This window comes from Mauremys reevesii, linkage group 19 (genome assembly GCF_016161935.1).
Source record: "Mauremys reevesii isolate NIE-2019 linkage group 19, ASM1616193v1, whole genome shotgun sequence".
Classification (NCBI taxonomy): Eukaryota; Metazoa; Chordata; order Testudines; family Geoemydidae; genus Mauremys; species Mauremys reevesii.
In genome coordinates this window covers 10,925,237-10,946,976 of record NC_052641.1, presented here as the reverse complement: position 1 = coordinate 10,946,976, position 21,740 = coordinate 10,925,237, and the positions used below count along the sequence as shown (strand labels likewise).

The 21,740-nt window shown below is 50.2% G+C and overlaps 1 protein-coding gene and 1 long non-coding RNA gene across 4 annotated transcripts in view; one reads left to right on the top strand and one right to left on the bottom strand.

Annotated features, from left to right (window-relative positions):
• LOC120386604 (CMP-N-acetylneuraminate-beta-galactosamide-alpha-2,3-sialyltransferase 4-like) overlaps positions 1-21,740 on the bottom strand; it is a 96,572-nt gene that overhangs the window by 50,498 nt on the left and 24,334 nt on the right. The window lies entirely within an intron of this gene.
• Positions 103-5,356, top strand: LOC120386606. The gene is made up of 3 exons (XR_005589796.1): positions 103-169; positions 2,591-3,258; positions 4,093-5,356. It is a non-coding gene; the product is annotated as an uncharacterized LOC120386606 (long non-coding RNA).

Sequence of the window (21,740 nt, the reverse complement as noted above, 5' to 3'; positions counted from 1 at the left end):
AGGAGTAGCCACTACCATAAAGTGGAGATCCAGTTTGAGAAAGCCATGGAAGTCACTCAGTGACACAGTGAGGCAAATCCTATGACCTCATAATGTTTACTACACAACACTGGAACAGGATATCTTTAGAGGTTCTGGAATCTCCGTCCTCAGCGGTTTCTAAGAACAGGTTAGACAAACACTTCTCAGGGATGATCTAGGTTTACTTAACCCTGTTTCAGTTCAGGGGGATGGACTAGGTGACCTCTTGAGGTCTCTTCCAGCCCAGTGACTCTATGATTATCGGGCCTATCTGCTGTGGGATTTCAGAGCATGCTTGCTAACCCAGGCTTTACTCTGAGCTGTGTTCTGAAACGCCTCATCCCCTCTGTTTCCATGAGCTGGGCTGATTCCTATTGCTCACATCTGGCCTGGAGGATGCAGAAGAGAGGGATTGCTCACTCAGCAGCACTTGTCACCCCACCACTACCTCCTGTGGAAGCCCCACTTTAGTTAGAAAGCAAGAACTGGGGCATGTGGATTGGGAGGAAGGGTGATGGCTGCTCATCATGACGTTATCCCCATGGAAACCCACAGGGAGTCTCAACAGTGTGGACTGGGTGTGTCCCATTAGAGCCTAGTTGGGATAGCAGCTTGTGAGAATCACTCGCATGGGGCTTCTGTGGGTGCTAGGAAAAGCTGCAGCTGCAGAGGGCCTCCACCCAGATGGCTCTGGCCTCCAGATATTGGGAGGTCCATCAGTTGAGGGACTTAAACTGCAAACCCACCCCCACCCCACCAACAATGGGATGGAAACTCAAGGAGCTTCCTTTTTCTTACAAGGTCTTTCCTTGTGTAGGGGATACGGCCTGGCCATTTATGTCCTATATTATGCCATCTAGGGGCTGAATAAATGAATAGAGCCTAGTGTTTAGATGAGGTAATCCGTGAAGGGTATCATGAGAGTGGCAGCCCTGTTGCATGTGAGTAGGATGAACCGAAGCGATGTTCTGATTTGGGCAATGAGTCTCCATCTCCCTCTGTTCGTGGTTCACCTGCATCGATGTAGTAGATAGGAAAGGGGTAGTAGCCCTTTAAGTAGCTAGGCAGACCTCAAGAAGACGCAACAATCTGCACCACCACTAGCAGCTCACCATAGCTTTCATCCGTATTGTATTATTAGCCTACCTCATCAGACTCAGCTCCACCCAGCTTCGGCAGCGTGCAGGCAGGTTACCCTTTCACCATTTAGCCTGGCAGTGCACAGCAAATCTAGGGAGATTTCTGTTGTTATTCAACGGGGGATGTGGAACTAGGTGGCTGTGCAGGTTTTTGGATGGACATAGGTCGGTGTGGCACCGGGGGGGTCATGAATGCAAGCCAGGCCACAGGCTGCTGGTCGTACTCAAAAGCCTTAGCATGCTTGATAAAGGTCTCTTTCCTACAACTCCGCCTGTCTATGCAGCTCTTTTTCCATGGTGAAACAGGAAACATTTTATATGCTATTGGCACAAAAATCAGGGGTCAGAGCCTCACCTGGTATAAATTGCCAAAGCTCAGTCCATGTTAATGGACTACATCCATTTACAGCAGATGAGAATCAGGCACGATGACTACACTGTATCCTGGTGTAGCTCTTTAATACAACCCCTGACCAACGTGGCTGCTGCAATAGCATTCTACCTACCTGAAACTGCCCAACCCATCTACAGTTTCAGTGGGAGAACCTTTGGGGACAGGCCTATTATAATTCAGTATTTTTTATTTCCTTTCCTACATTGTTGGGAACTGTAAACTGGCTGACCGCTTCCCCTGGCTGCATTTCAGTGGACACACAGTTAAATATGTGCTGGCTTGTGAGAGCATGCTGGAACCCAGCACCCCGGCCAGGCGAGGAGCACAGCCTTAGAGAACCAAGAGGGTGCAATAGGAGAAGCCCCTGGAGGATGGACAGCCAGTCAAGTACTGCAGCAAGAGGTCCAGGAACCACTGCTCTAGCCTTGTTCCTTGCTTCCCTTTTCTTCCTCGTTCTTCTGAAAGCTAGGCAGGAAAATGCACCTGCGTGCCATTTGCATTCCTGCTGCCCAGCCAGCGGATTCTACTATCAGTCTCTCCAGAGTTCCGGGATCCAAGTGGCCCGTCTCCAGCTTGCCTAATCTGTCGCAGCTGAAGCTGTCAGCTGGCAGATAATGTATATGCAGGAGCTCAGATCTTACTCGAGGGCAGGGATGTAGGGAAAGGAATGGACCCAAATCTATCATGCATGAGCCTAGGGAGGAAGGGAAACAAAAGCAGCAAACATGGTGCCTTTATCCACTCTTTTCAGGTAGATTACCCCTCCAATTACTGAGCCAGCCGCCCAGGGAACTCCGGTGATGGGGCAATGGCCATTACTGGTACCGGGCTCATCCCGAACATCAGCTGTTTGTGACTGATGGGGCTTCAAAGGCTAGAAAGCTGATTGGCCAGCAAGTCCAGCAAAGTTGCCCGCTCCTCTGGACAATCAGCACCGCCTGCTCTTGCCCGGATACTAAATGGGGAGGGGGAGTGTACACAGAGGGAAGCCTGGGGGTGTGCACAGCTGTTCAGGAGTGCTTCTTTCTCACTCCAGGGTTGATTTTGATTGTGCTGCCTCTGAACTGCCCATGCCTGCCACTGTGGATGAGCAAGGCTCTGTGCCACCCAGCCATGGATCTGCATTTCTCACACGCCCCTCTCGCTCTGACCTGGTGTAACTAATCCCGGAGCTGCGTGCGTACAAACACCGCCATCATCGGCCAAAGCACGTCCGTGCAGCACCAAGGGAAGGGCATCCTGGACTGGGTTCTGCTGGGAGAGACTCTCTGTCAGTAATGAGCAGCGCTAAGGCTTATCTTGCTCTCTGGGGGCCTTTGCCAACACCTGCGTAGGCTTCAAGGACGCTGATGTGTGTAGATGCCAGCCAGCCAGCGGCGTACGGTGAGCATTCCCGCTGCAGCTGCTAAATAAAGCCGCTTCCCGTCAATCAGCAGAACCACCTCCGCTCCTCTGCACAACCCAGGCTGATCGTGTCTCTCTCCCCCCGACCACATGGATTGTCCTCCTGGAAAGGGGCCATCATATGTGAGAGCCACGCTTCTGTAACACATAGCCACCTGGTCCTCACATGCGCCTATCGCTTAGTGATCGCTCCCTGCCTCTCAGCAAAGATTTAAGAGCAGAGCCTCTCTACTGAAGATTCATATTACTAGAAACAACTAGCTCTTACACAGCCCTTGTCAGCTTCAGCTTTCCAAGCAAGTACATCTAATGAGCCCTCTTTTATAGATCGGGAAACTGAGTCACAGAGCAGTGACATGAGTTGTCTAAAATCTGCAAATAAGCCAGGGGCAGAGTTGGGGATAGAACTTAGATCTCCTGAATCCTAATCCAATGCCTCATCCAACTTTCCATACTGAAATTTATAGAAAACTCCCATAGAAGCTAATTAGGAATGAAGGTGTTTCTATAGGACTTAGGTATTGTAAAGCCCTTGTGTTGGAGCAATACGGAGGGGTGAGACACAGCCAGTGCACAGAAAGGCAGTGTAGTTTAGAGCAGTGGTTTTCAACCTTTTTTCATTGGCAGACCCTAAAAAAAATTGAATGAAGGTGCAGACCCTTTTGGAAATCTTAGACACAGTCTATGGACCGCCAGTGGGTCTGCGGACCTCAGGTTGAAAACTACTGTTCTATAGTAACAGCAATCTTTCACAGACCCCTCAGACATAGTCTGAGGACCCCTAGGGGTTTGTGGACTCCAGGTTGAAAACCACTGTTCTAGGGTAACTACAACCTTTCACAGACCCCATAGACGTAGTTTGTGGACCCCCAGTCCACAGGTTGAAAACTGCTGGTTTAGAGGAGTAGGAACCGGTCCTGAGCGCCAAGCCTAGCACTACCTAACTTAGGGGATTGGAGTGGTTTTCTGTTTGGGGGAGTTGTGTTTAGTTGCAGGGGCTAACGACAGCTGGCTGACATACTGGGCTGATGTTTTCATTAGCAATTCAACTGGACATTGATAATGTAGGAAATAATCAATTGCGAGAAGTGGAATGAATCAATGTTACATGTATATGGCTTTCCGATTACACAGGATTCCACACTTAATTCAGCAGGTGCTTCTGCTTCATGCTCTTATGGTAACATCGGCTCTGCAGAACTGCACTGCGTGCTTCCAGCGACGCAAAGGTGTAAACAGCAATTTGCCGCCCACTCTGCTTTCAAGTCTCTGCTATGGAAGTTGCCCTTAATTCCTCCTCACTGATGCAGTAAGAACTAACAGTCACCAACACTGGTGTAAAGCTAGACTCAGGGAGAGGAGAATCAGGCCTTCTTTTCTTCTGTGGTGGCCCCAAGAAATGAATGCAAGGAGCCAGCTCCTCAGCAGCTGTAAATGAGCATCTCTCTGTGAAAGTCGGTGGAGTTATGCTGATTGATACCAGCTGAGGATCCAGTAATTATATATAATCAGCGCTAACCTTTCCTCAGTTCTGATCTTCCCGAAGCATCCAGCCTCCCTCTTTACTTCCAGCTCTGTGGAGCAGGGATGCTCCTCATTCTGCATCTTGCACAGCTCTGAGCACAAAGGGCCAGATCCTCAGCTGGTAAAAATAAGGATGGCTTCATGGAAATCAATGGCCTACACTGATTTTCCCCAGCTGGAAACCTGGCCCCCAGTGTGCACTTAACAAATCATGACTAATTGGGGTAAATGGCAACGTGTGCACTCACAGGCCCATCTTGCGAGCCCTCGGGATGTTCCTCCGGCAGAGGAATGCCATAACCCAGGCTATTGTAGGGTCACTAGCACAGTAGGGGCAGTGAGAGAGGAAGATCTGGCAGCACACTTAATTAAAAGGCCTGATGAAGGATAACACCCTGGATGTAAGAAATGTTGCCCTAGTGGGAGCTCTAACAATTGCGAAATCAGAAGCAACGTGAAACTCACCTGATTTGGCGACAGGGCCAAATCTGCAGCTGGGGTAAGTCAGCGTAACTCCATTGACTTCAACAGAGCTATTCTGACCGACACCAACCAAGGGTCTGGGCCCAAGCTTGTGTGTGAGATTGAGGCAGACCTAAGCTGATTAATAACCCTGGGAAATCATGCAGTGCTCAGTGGCTTTTGCTGGATTTGGGGGGCTTATTTCAGCGCCTGCTGAAATTAGGGCTGCAAACTGAAAGAGGATATTTTCCACAAACCTTCCTGAAAAGCGAAGCCCCATCTCTCGGGCCTGTTGCTCGCCAGTGCTGAGTGCTGCTGGAGTCTCTCTCTTAGCGGCCTCAGGAATATGTGCTGCTCTGATTAGGGATCTCCCCGAGCCAGAACACTGCTGGCCAGCCTGGCTGCTGTGATCCACCAAGAACAGACTTTTCGAAAGAGATCTGGGTATTCCCACTTCTGATCACACCTGGAAATAAGATGAGAAGGGGCCCTTTTGGGATCCTTCAGCATTTCTAGAGGTGGTGAGAGGTAGCTGGTGGGTGGGGCACTCGGAAACCGTGTTTCTGTTCCTGGCTCGACCACTCACCAGCTCTGTGACCTTAGGTAGGTCACTTTGACTCAGTTCCTCAATCAATACAAGTTAGAAGCCTCAATACTTCTGAGTAGCTGGGCCTACCCTTTCCCCCACATTGTCTTCTATTTGGATAACAAGCTCTTTGGGGCAGGTACTGCCTCTTCCTATGTGTATGTACACCTCCTCGCACAATGGGGCCATGACCTCAGCTGGGAATTCCAGCTGTCACTGTAGTACGAATAAATAACAACTACGCATGCAAAGCAGGGACACACAAAGTACTTAGCTTGTAAACTCCTTGTACAGAGAATTCATCCTCGGCATTTGTGGCCTCATATGACAACACAACTGTAGCCCTTGGCAAAAGGCAGCCCTGTCCAGGCCTGGGACTCTCAGGTGCTACCACCATTCGTTATATTAATGGAAAGGGGAAGAATGAACTCAGATTCCTTCTGAACCCCCAAAAACTTTGATTCAAGGGATGGGGAAGGGGTCAGGTCAGTTCTTGTTCGGTCTGAACTGGGTCAGGTATCCCCGATAGACAATTAACCCTATCTTGTCCAACTACCTTGGAGACGGGGGGAAGGGCAATGTATCTAATAGACGGGAAGGGGCCACAAGGTAAAACAAAATGCAGTGGGAAATTTGAGGCTACTCTAAGGTGGTCCCAGAGGCATTTGGTTATCCCAAGGCAGAAGTCCCAGGGCAGTGTGTGGGTTGTACAGCATACACTGTGCCACCCTCCCACCCTGGCACTCCCCAGGCTAGCAGGAGGCAAGGAGGGTGCTGCCAGTGTGAGGTGGTGTCATTCAAGCCAAATGACCACAACTTTAGATCAGAGAGAGCGAGAGATGTGCCAGAGATTAGAGACCATGGGGAAAGGGAGAAGGGCCAGGACCAGCATGTTTCAATCGATGGAACAATCAGCTGAAGGCTAAAGCAATTTCGAGATTAGGGCCCCTTTATGGAAAGAAGTGATCTCTCTTTGATGAAAAAAGCCATCCCTGCCTATTGTTGTAATCTCACCTCCGCTCGCGCCAGTTTCTCTGTATCTCACCGCTGACCTACTTCCTTCATCGCCTCGGCTTGTTTGCTTCAAGTGCAGTTTTAGCTCCAAACCACATAAACACCTTGTTTAAATTGCTTTAATCTCCAAGTGCTCCTTATATTGATTTGAAACAGTTATGCTGTCAATCAGCCCCTTCGCCTCACGCCGGAGATGAGGGCAGGAAGATTAAAACAACAAACAAACAAGACGTGAGCAGGCAGGGAAGTTAGTTTGAATTTCCAAATGGATGGTGGCCCTAAATAGCCCTTCGCTGGGTGGGAGTGAGATGTCTCAGCTGGATGAAGCCTCGGGTTAGACAATTCTTTCCAGAGCTAAGGACAGTGTGTCATGTCCCATTGCTCAGTGCCTTGAGCTAATGCACTGAGACTCACGTTATTAATGCAAAGACCTGGCAGTTTTCTTGGAAATGGCTGGTCTGTCTGGACACGATATGAATTACAAATCCCAAAGTCCTCTCCCAGCATGTATCGGGGAGATGCTTTTGTGGCTGCCTCTGTTATCATTAGAGCTGGTTGGGAATTTTTAGAAGAAACTTGTTTTGTGCAAAAATGTTTCGTTGTTGAAAGAAAGCTTTTCCCAGGAAACCGGTGGGTTTTGTTGAACTTTTCAACTCAAAACATTTTTGGAAAGAAGTTTCAAAGATGTTGAAATGTTTCATTTGGGCATTTTCAAGGCCAAAAAGTCCATTTTTCTGTTTCTAAACAATGTTTTGTTTTGAAATGTGAGCTAATGACAGTAAAAAAAAAATACCATGGAAAATAGAAAACAGTTGAAACTAAAACACATTTTCATTGACCTAAATATTTTTCAGATTCTTTGGTTTAACAAAATTTCTGAGGTTTCCACTTTTTGCCCTGATTGGGGATTTTTTTTTGATATCTTGAACATTTTCACGGGACAGGAAGCCCATTTTCATCCGGCGCTAGTTATTATTGTTTGTGTGACAGTAGCATACTGACGCACTCCCCTGTTGCTAGGTGCTGTACAAACACTTGTACAAGATGGCCCCAGCCCAAAGAGTTTACAATCAAAATGGATGAGAAAGACAAAGAGCGGGAAGGGAAACAGAGGCACAGAAAGAAGGGAAATGATTTCATTAAGGTCAGTGCAGAGCCAGGTACAGACCCTAGATCGCCTGACTCCCCAAACCAATGCCCCATCAAATAGCCCTCACCAGTTCTGAGGGGATGGATGGTCAGGGCACTGGTGTAGGCTGTGGAAGACCCGGGTTCAAGTCTCTGCTCCGCTGTGGACTTCCTTTGTAACCATGGGCAAGTCACTTAGCCTCTCTAAGTATGTCCATTTGGCCTGTGGCAGTGAGCCCTCCAGCCTGGATCAATGCATCTGGGCTAACAATAGCTGCGTAGACATTTTGGCTCAGTCCCTGAAGCTTCAGGAGAGCCTCACCTACAACTTCAAAGTGCTGTCTGGGCAGCTACATTTAGCACGACCGCTTGAGCCCTGCTAGCCCAAGCCAGGCGGGGAAGCCTGCAGTTGTGGACACACCCTGTGCACCTCAGTTCCTCATCAGTAAAATGGGGAGAACGGCTCTGCCCTGCCTCACAGGAGTGTGGTCAGGATACATCCATTAAAAGCTTGTGAAGCATTTTGAGATCTACTGAAGAAAAGCAGCAGATAAGGCCAGGAGTGGGTCCAATAAAAGACAGTGCCTCTGTCACCTTGTCTCTCTAATATAAGGATTTGTTGGCTTGCTTCAGACACCTGGGCAGGAGCGTGGCGGGAACATACCTACGCGGTTCCAGACACAGGCTTTATCTGAGCAGTGTCAATCTGCAGTGCTTCCTTTTTCAAGCCGAACCCTACATGGGGGCCAAAAAAACAAACAAACCCCACACCGGAACGGCCCCACTGAGCCCCCTGCTGCTCTGGAAGCCAGTGGACGATGCCCTTGCTGGGATAAAACTCCATGCCAGCTGTGCATAGGAGAGCCCTGCTGGCAAACGCTAAGCTGCAAGCTATTATCGCATCATTAGAGCCAGGATAATGACAGGGCCAGCAAAGCTCCTTGCTGATGGAGAGGGGGGTGCTCAAGGAATCCGGAAAGAGAATGAAGAAGGTGCCCAGCGCAGGAGCGGGACTGCCCCAGCCGAGCTCTGGTTACACTGTTATCGGATAACAGAAGCTTGGGGTCCCCAGATAGAGCCCTGGCTCTTTTAAGGGGTGATGGGTCCAGCTCCACCCATGACAAGGCCCCATAGCAGGAATGCAGGGAAGAACAGCCCAGGGGGAGTCACCCAAGCTGCAAACTCATCAGTTAATCCCACTGTACAATGCCAATAACAGGGACCGCTGCGCTCAATGCAAAGGGAGTCTGTTTTACTGTGCGCCTGCCCCCGACCCCCCCAGCCCAAAGGGAGCGGGGAGAAAGCTCTCTGACATCTGGTTTCACAAGGGGCTACCAGCTCACCTGGGCTGCACCTTCACCCGGGGCAGCTCATCCGCCCAAGGGCCGCCTGACGCTGCCGCAGGAGGGTTAGGCCAGGCACCCCCATGTGGGAGGGGAGAACGGAGGGCAGGAAGAATGGAGGAGAGCGACCCCCAGAGGCAGGATAATGTTTCCTAGCAACTTCTGACAGCCGATTAACCCTTTCATGGCCGTCGCATATCCCCACACTGTCCCCCTTCGATAACGTATCCTTCACGGGATGCGGCCAAACGTGAACAAAGAATGTAGGTCTTCCCTCCAGGATGGGAAAGAGTGATCCAGGGAGCATGGTGGATCATCAACTGAAACACAGGTTTCCAGTGCAGCACGGTGGCCAAAGGGGCTAATGCAGTTCTTGGCTGTATAAACAGGGGACTCTTAAGCACCTCTGTATTTGGCACTGGTGCGACCGCTGCTGGAAAACTCTGTTCAGTTCTGGTGTCCACAGTTCAAGAAGGATGTTGATCAATTGGCAAGGGTCCATAGAAAGATAGAAAACACGCTTTATAAGGGGGGAAGCTCCAGGAGCTCACTCTAGTCAACGTAACAAAGGGGTGAATTGATCACAGTCGATAAGTACCGACATGGGGAACAGAAATTTGATAATGGGCTCTTCAGGCCAGCAGCAAAGACATAATAAGAACCAATTTCTGGGAACTAAAGGTGGATTCAGACTGGAAATAAGGCAGATATTTTTAACTATTAGAGCAATTTACCAAGGGTTGCAGCAGAGTCTCCATCACTGGCAATTTTAAAATCCAGCTTGCATTCCCCTCCCCCCATTAAAAACTCTGCTCTAGGAAGCTATGCAGCAGGTCAGACTAGATCATCACAACGGTCCCTTCTGAACTGAGGATCTACGATGGTTCAAGGCTCTTCCTACTCCCTGCCACCTCCACATCTTAAAGATGGGAGTTGACTCATGTGGGGCCTGATCCAAAGCCGGGTGAAGTCACTGGGATTCTTTCCATGGAACGCAACGGACCAATCAGGCTCTTGGGTCCTTTTGGGTCCCTGTCGCATTTGATCATGAAAAGGATCCTAGCAGGAGGGAGGCTAAAACCAACTAATGATATAAGCATGTCCCCTTTAATAAGGTCTTAGGGAAAGAGCAGCTGTAACAATAGTTCATAAAGCCCTGGCCTCAGGACCTTGCTTCAGAGCTCCCAAACTTAATGTCTTCAAAACAGAGTCTCTGGGTCCAGTCAAACTAGTCCATGGAGCCCACAAAAGCGGCAACCACCCATAACCACCAGCACAACCTACTCCTCTCTCTCCTGCTCAGCTTCCTGTTCCTGTTTAAATAGCTCTGCCCCAGGGCGGGGGTTCTTGATTAGGCCCAGGCTCTGTCCCTTAAAGGGGCAGCATGCGCCTTCACAGATCCTTTGTTCTCTGATTGCCACTTGTGCAGCCTTCTGAGAGGAGGAGGGTAATAGTAACTGGCCCATTCTCTCTCTGCTAAGGGCTAGGTTGGGGTTAACTCTCAGTGCTGTGGAAGGGGCAGCACGGAGCTTTTCAAAACAGCATTAGCACCTGCGGCCTCATCTGCGACTTTTCCTGCCTTTAATTTGCAAGTGATGCAAAAATGAGAGCTTGTGTAAGCATTAATGAAGGCAGAGAAATAACTCAAAGGAACTTAGAGCCTGATCTGAAGCCAGTTAAGTCTATGGAAGGAGTTCCCTTAGCTTCAATAAGCTTTGAATAAGGACCCTGGAGACCTTAGAAATAGGAGCAGAAAATTGCATATATATATATAGGGAAAATGGAAAGTAATGAATCCGGGGGAAAATGCATGGCACACATATGCTGAGTGGGAGGGAGGGAGCCGGGAAGCAGTGATACAGAGACTTAGAGGTTAGAACAGACAGCAAATAGACAGGAGTTTGCAGTGCAAAACTGATGCAAAAATGGTTAATGCAATTTTGGGATGCATGCACCGAGGCTTTCATTAGGGAGCTGGGTGATAGTTTTCCAAAGTCCATTGCAATGACACAGAACATGTTTATTTCTGGCCACCTCATTATGAGGAACATATGGGCAACTTCTACCCTATGAGCTGGGAGTGAGAGTCCCAGCTTGCATAGACACGCTCTTGCTAGCTCTGATCAAACACGCATGCTCAGAAATAGGGTAGCCACAGTAGCATGGGCAACGGCAAGCAGCAGCACAGGGTAGCCGCCCTGAGCAAGTACCCATTGGGTCCAGTGGGTCTGTACCCGGGGCAGCTACCTCATGCCACCACTCGCTGCTGCTGCCAGTGCTGACCCAGCCTCATTGCTATTTTTAGCATGCTACCTCGACAAGAGCTAGCATGGGTATGTCTATGCGAGCTGGGAACACATCTGCAGCTCCCATTGTAGACATGGCCAAGTTTCAAAGAGTGCGGGGCTAATTTTCCAGGTGCTCAGGACCCCAATCGGGGCCAGATTTTCAAAGGGCACCTAAAGAAGTGACCAGATTTTTCCAGCAGCACCAGGGCACCGAGCAGCTCCCATTGTGATACAAAGGACCAGATTTTCAAAAGAGCTCAGCGCATACAGCTGGGCGAAAGATTTTGGCTGGAACTTTTTTCAGCAAAAAAATGCTGATCCAGTGAAACACTCGATGAATGTGTGTCGGTTTTGCCAAAATGTGTCAGTCAAAAAACCAGCAAACAACAACAAAAATTCCAAAACATTTTGATCTGTTAGTCCGAGATGACTGTTTCAAAATTTCCTTTCATTTTATTTTTACTTTTTTAAAATCAAACACATTTAAAGATGGTTGAAATCTGAATAAAACTGTTTCCGTTTTGTGAGAAAGTAACATTTCGTTACACCCGAAACAACAGTCTTTTTCTGACTTGCCAGCAGTCCTGGTGCCATCCATGGGGGCTGAGCATATCTGAATAGCCAGTCATCTGAGGGCATTCAAAGAAGGGCAACAACGATTGTTATGGGGCTGGAGGGACTGAGCTATGAGCAGTACCCCAAGTTCCCTGCAGCACCCTACATTTCCTGTGCGTGGCAATGTCCCCTGAGCGCCATAGCCCAGAGGCGCCCAGTTCTGCGGCTGACTGGAGTGCAGGAGGCTGCATAAGAAGCCCATGCAAAGGTTTTGAACTGAATTCTATGTGGCACTAATGATCGTGTCATTCATTGGAATGTTTTAATTAATAAGAACCTCACTGAATGTATTTCTCCTCCCCCCCCCCATGCAAAGCAATCTGCTGCCAAGTTTCCATTTGGCCTTGGGACACTGTATTGATATGCTGCAAAAATTCTCATGTGCTGGAGGGGTTGCTAGAGAGGTCAGAGTCAGTAAACCACACCCCCTTCTCTTCAGCTGCTGTGAGTGGAGAGGGTTGTACTTCCTCCTTCTGCTGGCTGCTTGGAGAGGTGTGTGGTCAACAGGGTGTGGGGGAAGACACTGATCCGAGTAACGAGGGAGAGAGTTCCTCCTGTGCATTGAATGAGGCAGGAGCTCTACAGGGAGCAGCCTCCTTCACCATTCCCTGAACCTCACCCAGCCTGTGCACTGAATGAGACGGGTCCCGTGGGAAACGTAGCATGTGGCCATGCAATTACAGACTGTGTCATCATGCACAAGGGGGCAGAGTTAAGGTTCCACCTTAATAACTTATTTTAAACATAGGTGGGGTTGAATGTCATTTTAGGTACGGTGGACGAGATTGTGCAACCGAGCTGCACCATGCTGGGGGAGCTCCAGGAAGGCATGATGTCTCGGGGAAGCCCAATGGCTCCTGGAGCACGGCCTGAGACAAGAATGGAGTGAGGCAGATGCTACCGGCGCACTGCAGAAGCCCCCTTGTGGTGATAATACATGCAGCAAAGGGTTGTCCCTGCTCCAAAGTTTCCAAACTAAGAAAACAAGCAACGCACAAAGCACGGGGAGAAAGGGGGACTGTAAAACAGAGACATTTTTATACACATGGATTTGCTAGATTTTATTTCATTCTGTAATCACTCACCATCTTCTTTCCCCATCTGCCCCTCTGCCTAGCTGTGAACAGATTGCTGGTTGGTGGTAGGTACTGCAGCAGAGATGGGGGAGGGCGGGGTCTCGAGAAGGGATTTGAAGGAGGTGAGGGTTGTCACCGGAGACTGGGCCTGCCTCTCTGGTGTCCCTTTGCTGCCCAGTGGTGCACTCCTCATGCTGTTTCAGAGTTTCCAATGGTCGGTAGCTGCCCCCCACCCCCCAGGGCCAGGTGCCAGGGTGCTTTACCCCGCTGGCTAAGGTACCTGGGAATGTTACCCCTTCTGGGGTATTACAGACCCAAAATAAAGGAATGTTAATTCCAAAACAGGGTTGCCCAATGAGCCTTTGGCAAGACCCTGTCTTCTCCTCCAGGCTCCTTTTCAAGCAGCCTCCCTGGTCAGGCTCCTTGGGCGTGGTCATCCCACCCACCAGAAGGCTCATCCAGGCAGCAACCTGTCTCAGACTCTTGACTGACATGAGGCTTCCCTCCCCGAAGGAGACACAGAGCTCGGCTCTCCTTCCTGGTCAGCCTGCAAACTGAGCTGGGCCTTCCCCTTTTAACTCCCCTTCCCAGACCTGACAGAATGTTGTGAGTGTAGTGGGATGGGGCCAGCTGGGTCCTCAGGCACTTATGAACCACTTCCTGGCCTGTGTAGGGCCTGTATACCCCGTCCCATAGCCTTTGGGATCAGTTCAGGGCCGGTATTCCATGCACAGAGGGCAGAGAGGAAGATGGTGCTAAGACACATGGGGGAGGATCAGAGAAGTGGGCAGTCAAGGCTGGTTCTCGTTGGTGGAGTGGCCAGGATGGGGTCGAGGTGACCAGAGTGGACAAACGGTGAGGGGCAGAGTAAAGGAGAGGGGACGTGGCAATGCCAAAGAAAGAGAACACAATGGTAGGCCTGAAGAATTCCATAGGGATGATCCCATGGGGCCTCCATGCTACAAGCAACTGCTGGTAACATCTACAGCATCTCTCTCTCCTCGCTCTTCAGCTTCCAAGCCCTTGTCACCACGATGGGCTCTTTCTGTGCCTTCGCTCTCTGCATTTCCAGTTTGCTGGTGTGATGCTCTTTAATCAAATCCTGACTTTAGGCTGTGAAGCAGGCAGTATGCAGAAGCCAGGAGGAGCTGGCAGAGATGTGTTCCACCACTTTAAGGTTACGTTCCCAGCCTAGAATTCACTCCCTCTCACACACAGAGCAAAGCAAGGAAGGGAATCAATAGTCCTGGGCCGAACTCATTTTCAAATGTGAATGTAGCCTGTGATTAGTGAGGGGCTCTGTGGAAAGCCATTATTTCCAGCCTTGTTCTGTATTGTAAATGTCAGGCTTGTGCCGGAGCGGGGGGTGAAAAGTCTGCCATTGGGGAGTGGAGAATGCCAGTTCTCTTCCCTGGACATGTGCAGTGTTTGGAGTTAAGCAGGTAAACGGCCAGTAGAATTTAAATGCTTTCTTTATTCAAGCCATCTTGTCTTTCTCCTCTCGTCTCTCTATTCCTCCCAGTGTTCTCAAATGTGAATTGCCCGTAGGCGCTCAGGGATCAATCCTGCAAAGTGCTGAGCAACGCCTGCATGGCGCCGGGTGCAAATGGGAGGATAGGCTGCCCTGTACTTCTGTGGGTGGGCCCAGCACCTAGCAGGATTAGGTCCTCGGAGCCTAAGGTGCTGGGCATGGTGTGAGAACTTAGGTGGGTCGACCTGCTCACTGCTGCTGTCTCTCAGGGCTGGGAGAGGAAGAGAGAGGTGGGGAGCCAGGTTCTCCACTGACCTGTGCTTCGCATTGGCATTTACACCTCTGCACAGGGAGCGAGAAACGCTACCAAACCAGCGCTTTCAATTCACTCACATCCCCTTTGTCGCTGAGGCCTGGGCCATGGAGGTGCAAGGCACTGGGGAATCAGGCCCCGCGTGTCTTCTGGGAGGAAACACAGGAGTCAAGGTCCTTCTCCTCTCCTGGGTATTTCGCTTAGGGCTGTGTAGACCAGTTTGGAAAACAATAAGAGCCAACTTTGCACCAGAACCGAGCGTTTCCGCAAGGGCCAAACCTTACCAATTACTCCAGTATTCAGTCATATTTGCTTCAGCACCGTCTGGTCTCAGCTGAGGCAGGAAGTGGAAGAGCTGAGATCCCACCCAAGAGGCTGTTCCCCCAGGCTTCTCAGCTGGGCTGGGAGCAGGACAGGCAGGGGGAATTCCCACCCCAGACTGCCCTGTTCGCAGGAGATTTCTGCGCTCTCTCTGTGAATTCCTCGTTAACATCAGGGGAGATTCCACACTTGCGATGCTAAGGCAGGATATACCACGGAACCCCTGCAGTATGGTTTGGTGGCCTTTGGTGGGACAGAGCAAATATAAAAGGCTGCAGATTGTAAACTCTTTGGGGCAGGGATCACTTTTTCATTCAGCGTTTGTACAGCACAGGAACACGGGCCCGGAAAGGACCTCCTGGCTCACTGAATCCAGTCCCCTGCAATCACAGGCAACCCCATCACACAATGCCATCCGTAAACTCATCAAGCTCTGTCTTAAAGCTAGATTGTGTGCCCCTCCTCCTCTCCATTGATGGTTTGAAACCTTCTTCTGATCTCCAGCCTCAGATGATTCATGGCCAATTTAGCCCCATTCTTCTGCCAGCACGGTCCTTCAGCTTAAATAGCGCGTCTCCTTCCTTGATGTTTACAGCACCCAGTACAATGGGGCCCTGGTGCATGATGGGAGTGTTTAAGGATGCCACACGGCCTATAATAATTATTAATGAATTAACTCACCGGGGTGAAGTTCACCTCTGTGCAAAGGGCCAGAACAAGGGTTATGTCTCCTTTGTATCCATCTGCACTGGCTTGCATTTCCCCCCAGGAGGGGATGGAGCAATATATCCCTAGACTGTCCTGGGTGGCAACTTTTCTCTGCATTTTTTTCCTCCTGGTAGGTCCCCAGGCCTCTAGCAAAGCCCGGCTGATTGAATATTGAGTTCCTGCTTCTTGCTAGTTCTGTAAATGGGGTTTAGTGCCTCATCTGCCGGAAGCTCTGGAAAGGAGGGGGAGGGGGGCAGGAGTCAACTCACACGAGTCTATTCTTGTCTCTGAAGTGACAGTGATTTTTTGTTAAACTGTATTTTCATTCAATGCCACCTTGATCCTGCAGCTTCGATCGATGAATAAATCGTGACAGCGAAGGGGAGGGGGAGAAGAGCTGATCGGAAATAAGGAGGAAAATGCGTTCTGGCCAACCAGACTCATTTTCAAAAGGTGAAGGTACCCGATGATTAGCGAAGTCCTGCTTAACCGCTATCATTTCCAGCCCGGTTTGTGAGGTAAATGTCAGCTTCCCCGAGCAGGGAACAGGCCAGTAATGACTCCTGCAAAGCAGGGAGGGTGCAGAACTTCCAAACGAGCCTGACATTTTCATAACCTGAAACAAACAGAGAAGTACAAAAGGCCAGGGAATGACTGAAAAGGCTCTAAAAGGAGAGCAGGACCTCGCTTAAACAGCCATCTGTAACGCACTACCAGGCCGTGACAGAGCCAGCGTCGCGGGGCTGGCCGAGCACAGGATGGGTCTGCCCTGGGTTTTGTGGACATGTGGAAAGGTGGGTCCAAGTGGGGGCAGGGACTGTGTTTGTATAGAACCTAGCACAGAGAGGCCCTCCTCTGCGACAGAGGCTCATAGGTGCTGCAGTAATACAAATTAACAATAACAACATCGGCCTGACCTGCTGATTCGGTTCCATTCACAAGGCCTGGGTTAGTGTCTCCATACCGGTCAGCAGTGGGATGAGAGCGTTGCAGAGGTTGGCCCCTAGGCTAGCAGAGGTCCGCACTACTCTTCAGTAGACCTGTGTTTGAAGCCCAGCCTTGGCTCAAGAGGACACCAGGAGGTTCAAATAGCTGTGATCCTATGTTTCAAGGTATATGCTTCTTCACGGGGTAGCATGATACTCTGCTGCATTCAGGCATATGGAGGAATTTGGAGGTCAGTGGGAGAGGCCAGCCCATATTTTCTCATAGGTTGCTTTGGAAGGTTCATTATTGATTTAATGTGCATGCGCCAAGAGCACAGGACAGGAGCAGTTTTGGAAAGGGAAGGCAGGAGGATTAAATATATTCAGTCCTTGTCCTCTGAGCAAACATTTGTCTCTCCAGTTCAGTGCAAGGAGCAGTCTCCATTCCAAAGAAGGAATGTAATTTTAATAGGGCCGGCATACATTTGTAGAGCTGCTGCTGCCCAGGACTGGAACAGCAGAGGGTACTGCAGGAGAACACTGAAGTCCACTGGCAGAACAAGTAGGGGCAACCCCGGATTGGAATCACTCATGATCGGCATCACAAGGGGGGGATGCAAGACCACACTGACATGCAGCACTGACATGCCCAGGACCAAGACAGCGGCTGATCAGAACAGTCACTCTGCAGAGCTGTATACATGCCCAGCGCCTGCCCCAGCTACACCCCTGCTGGAGCCAGGGCCCACATCCACGCTTACCGAAACCACAGGAATAAAGACCAATAAAATGGGACAGAGATGTTTGACCCTGTATTCTGCTTCGGTTCTCACCTGGTCCCACTGACCCCAACAGGAGCAAGAGCACCTCCGTGGGGCTACATTTATGCGCAGGATTGGACTCTAAATAAAAGTAAGCTTCCTCACTCCATTACAGATGGTCTTTGCTCCATTCAGACCTTTGTATTCAGTGTGCTCCTTTCTGACTGGGGAGCTGCAGGGTCAGCCACGCTGACCTCAGAGTGAGAATGGTAGTTCTCTCCTCGCGGGCGCAGACGAGAGGGGGGATCCAGGCTCTTTCCATTTTGGTTCCGAGGGGTTGCACTGTCTGCAGTGCCCCCTCGGGTTGCACACTGAAGGGAACAGGGTGAACCTGATGCCATAATATCCACTAATGAACAGGCCTCCTGCGCTCTGGAGGCTGGCAGCTGGGAGGCACCGCTCACCCATTCCCAGCACGGTGGCCCAGACAAGCCAAAGGTTACCTCTCTCCCTGCACCCCTGCCTTGGCGCAGCTCACTCCATGCTCCAGCAACGAACTCACTTATCCCCTGCCCTTCGGTGGCCTTCACAGCTTCTTACTTCCAGTCATTACCAACCCCAGACTAGATTTAATGAGGCTAGAGGTCGCTGGATGAAATAAATGCAGGTCCCAGAAGCCTCTAAACCAAAGCTAATGAAAAATATATGCTCTCTCACTCTCTCTTTCTCGTTTCCTCATCCTGCAAATTATCTCTTCTAATGCACGCGGTTCTCTGCTCCTCCGCGACTTCGGATGCTGAACTTTGAGTCTTTGTCACATCAGCCGGCGCCGACTAATTCCACACACAAGTCTGACATTTCCAGTCGAAAAAAATAAATTGATTAAAATTCAACAGGCATGTGGTGTTTCAGCTTTTAAAGGTCGGCAAATCTAGGGAACGATCAACTGTAAAATAATTCAACATTTAGAGAGGCGGGTGCAAGGGGGGGAAGGAAACCTGTTGTGATCATTTACCGCCTCCATTTTACTCTCAGGAACTTAATTTAATTATAGTCTAACGGACAGAGCATCCGTCTTCCCAGTCATTGCCCCCGGAGTCTTCAGTGCCTCCAAAAGCCCTTGGACAGAGGGAACGGGATGGCTTCTCTGTGTGGAGGACGAGCACCCCACTGTGCTGGGGTCACCTTGCTGCAGGGATCTGGAAGATAATGGCTGGTGTCGCTTTCTTTGTTTCCCTGGGTTGTTCCTTGGGAGCGAGGCTGCCTCTGGGCTCCAGCCGGTCTGGCGGCGAGCCTGTTCAGTTCCTCCAAGGGACACCCCAGAAAGCCTATCGATTGGAGATGCTAGGTTCACTGGAGATAGCCAGTCAAGGGGCAGCCTATGCTGCACCCTGATGCTGCCTGGCAGGGGACTGCTTCCTCCTGGGGTGTGAGCGGAGCTCTGTCCTTTCAGCGCTGGGTTTCTCCTAGTGCTGTTCTATCAATGAACCCCAGCTTTGTCTTAGAGGGACCCAAATCGACTTCCTGATAGTAAGCCCTAGAGCCAAACTCTGGATCCAGATCCAAAGTTACCAAGCCACAACCTCAGCTTGTGTTGTACATCAGAGTCGCTCCACTGACCGATCAATGGGATCGGCACAGCAGATGGGCCCAGACCCAGAGCCTAATGTCCCTGGACTTTGGGCATTTGTCCCAGCTCTCCTTGACCTGCAGTGAGAATGGGGCTTACTCGAGAAACAAGAAGCGAGGGTGCTCCATGCTTCTTGATGGGCAGCAAGAGTGCAGGCGGACCTCGGCTAGAGAGGAATTTCCAGCATGGGCCTTCTCCAGACGTTGCCACATTAGCAGTTACATCCCTTCCCCATCCCCTGTACTTCTCTGTGCATGTCGGCAAGAGGCTCAGTAATGGGAAGAGGGACCTCCGTCGTCTAGTTCAGCCTCCCTCTCCTGCCCCACTCTGCTGGGATCGGGGAACATGGCTCGTGAGAGATGCTGCTCTCCTGCCTGGCAGGACAGCCTTAGTGGAGGGAAGATAGAAAGAGAGAGGCACATCGGGTGCTTGCCTCGGCACATCTGAGTGCATAGGGCTGGCGGGGAGGAGGCTGTAGTCTGTGGGAGGTGGGGACTTAGCCGCCTGCTGGCATACTGGAGTATGGTTAAGCAGGAAGTGGGCTGTGTAATGCTCGGATTTCCTTGCATGAGGATGGGCTCTGTTGCACAATCCAGCTGTGCCCCCTACAGGTCTCTGAAAGGAGAACGCTGGAGGAGACGGTGCTAAGCTCTTCAGAGAGAGACTCCTTTCCTCAGAGCTTATCACGGCCTCACTATCCCTGCATATTAGGGCACACTTGTTATGGCCTGTGATTCATTATTCCTCATAATCGCAACATGCCAAATTCTCCTCCCCATCACACTGGGGCAATCCTGCTGCCGATAGCTTACCTCAGTTGATTGGACTCTTCCAGTTGAAATGCGTACTTTCACCTTTTCATGTTCTCTGTATGTATAAATATCTCCTGACTGAGTGTTCCATTCTATGCATCCGATGAAGTGGGCTGTAGCCCATGAAAGCTTATGCTGAAATAAATTTGTTAGTCTCTAAGGTGCCACAAGTACTCCTGTTCTTATTGACTTCAGTGGTGATCACAGCTGAGATTGAAAGGAGAACTTAGACTGAAAACCTCAGGCCAGAGAGAATCACAGAGGAACCAGTGCCTAGGGCGATAAGACCACCACAGAATGCCTCAGGGAGCAGGGTTGTGCCTTTCACAGCAAGCTAAAGGTAATAATTGGAGATATACCAATCTCCTAGAACTGGAAGGGACCTTGAAAGGTCATTGAGTCCAGCCCCCTGCCTTCACTAGCAGGACCAATTTTTGCCCCAGATCCCTAAGTGGCCTCCTCAAGGATTGAACTCACAACCCTGGGTTTAGCAGGCCAATGCTCAAACCACTGAGCTATCCCTCCCCCCTAGCCAACTAGTTGCTTATCCAGCGTAGCTAAAGCAGCAGTGACTGAGGAACAGGCCAAACCAATCATAAAGGGATGTGAGAAGTACAGAGGCGGTGGCTGGGTGGGGATTGAGAGGGAATATTCCCACCACTCTCTATCCATCCTGGCTGTGTTCTCTCTCTTCCATGCCAGTGCTGAGACACAAGTTCCAAACCCAGTCCTAGCCACAAGCTGCCAGGACCTGCCTGTGGAGGTGGGGAAGGGAGGGATGCTCTGAAACTAACTGGCCTGTTCTCAATGAGGCAAACAGAAGAATGATCTCCAGAGGAAAATCTCCAGTATGTGGTAATGAAACCACTAGGGCTAGGTGATTCCCCAAGGAGCTCTTCTGGCTCCGTGGCCAGAGAGATGTAACCACAGGAAATATTCACTCCACGTGATTGTGGTGTATTGAAATCTGTGTTAAAATTGTAGGTTGTCACTTTAATGTCAGGGGGTTTTCCTGATCCTGCTTGCAGGCTAGGGGACTCTGCAGGGTAGTGCATGAAATGGGCCTAGTTAGCAGCAATCAGTCTGCAGACATCCAGTCTAGACTAAGATGGGTTGAGCGGTGCCTCTCTGTTTTAGGGAGCAGCCTGCTTTGTTTCTCTGACTTTGTTCTTGGATGTTATTGGTCTGAATACTAAGAAATAAAGTACCATTGCACTGCAACCTTCCAGCAGGAGTATTTATGTTTTTATCTAACATCTCTGTGTGTATGTTGCAAATATAACAATGATGGCAGCCTGCAGTGTAGTCTGTCTGTCTGCCTATAATCCAAGCTCGCATACAGAAGTCCCTGCCGCAAGAAAAGCCTGTTCAGGTATTTGGAAGGGGAGTATCCCAGGAGCCCTTACTCTGCAGTATTCTCCAGTAACGTCCCCAAGCACTGCAGCATTTTGGGTGATTGCTACAGAGAAGAAGGTATGAGGGTGGGAACAACATCTGTGTTGCCTTTAAAATGTGTCCAAATTGCACAGACGGTTTTAAAACTTGTTTTGCAAATTCAGCTCCTTCCCTGGATGTTTCCTGCTCTCTTGTTCCTCCCTTCATCACACCAGCAATCCAATAAAGTGCCTCCCTATTGACCCCTGCCAGGACTTCGCTGCTGGGCTTCACTGGGACCTAAAAGACCTCCAGCTCCCACCCGAGCCTGCCTGCAGGCTCCCATTTGTGAGAGGTGGGCCTCAAATGCCGACCTTTTCCAATCCGCCCATGGTGCCCGCACTCACTGGGGGCAATGCTGTCGGGGTCT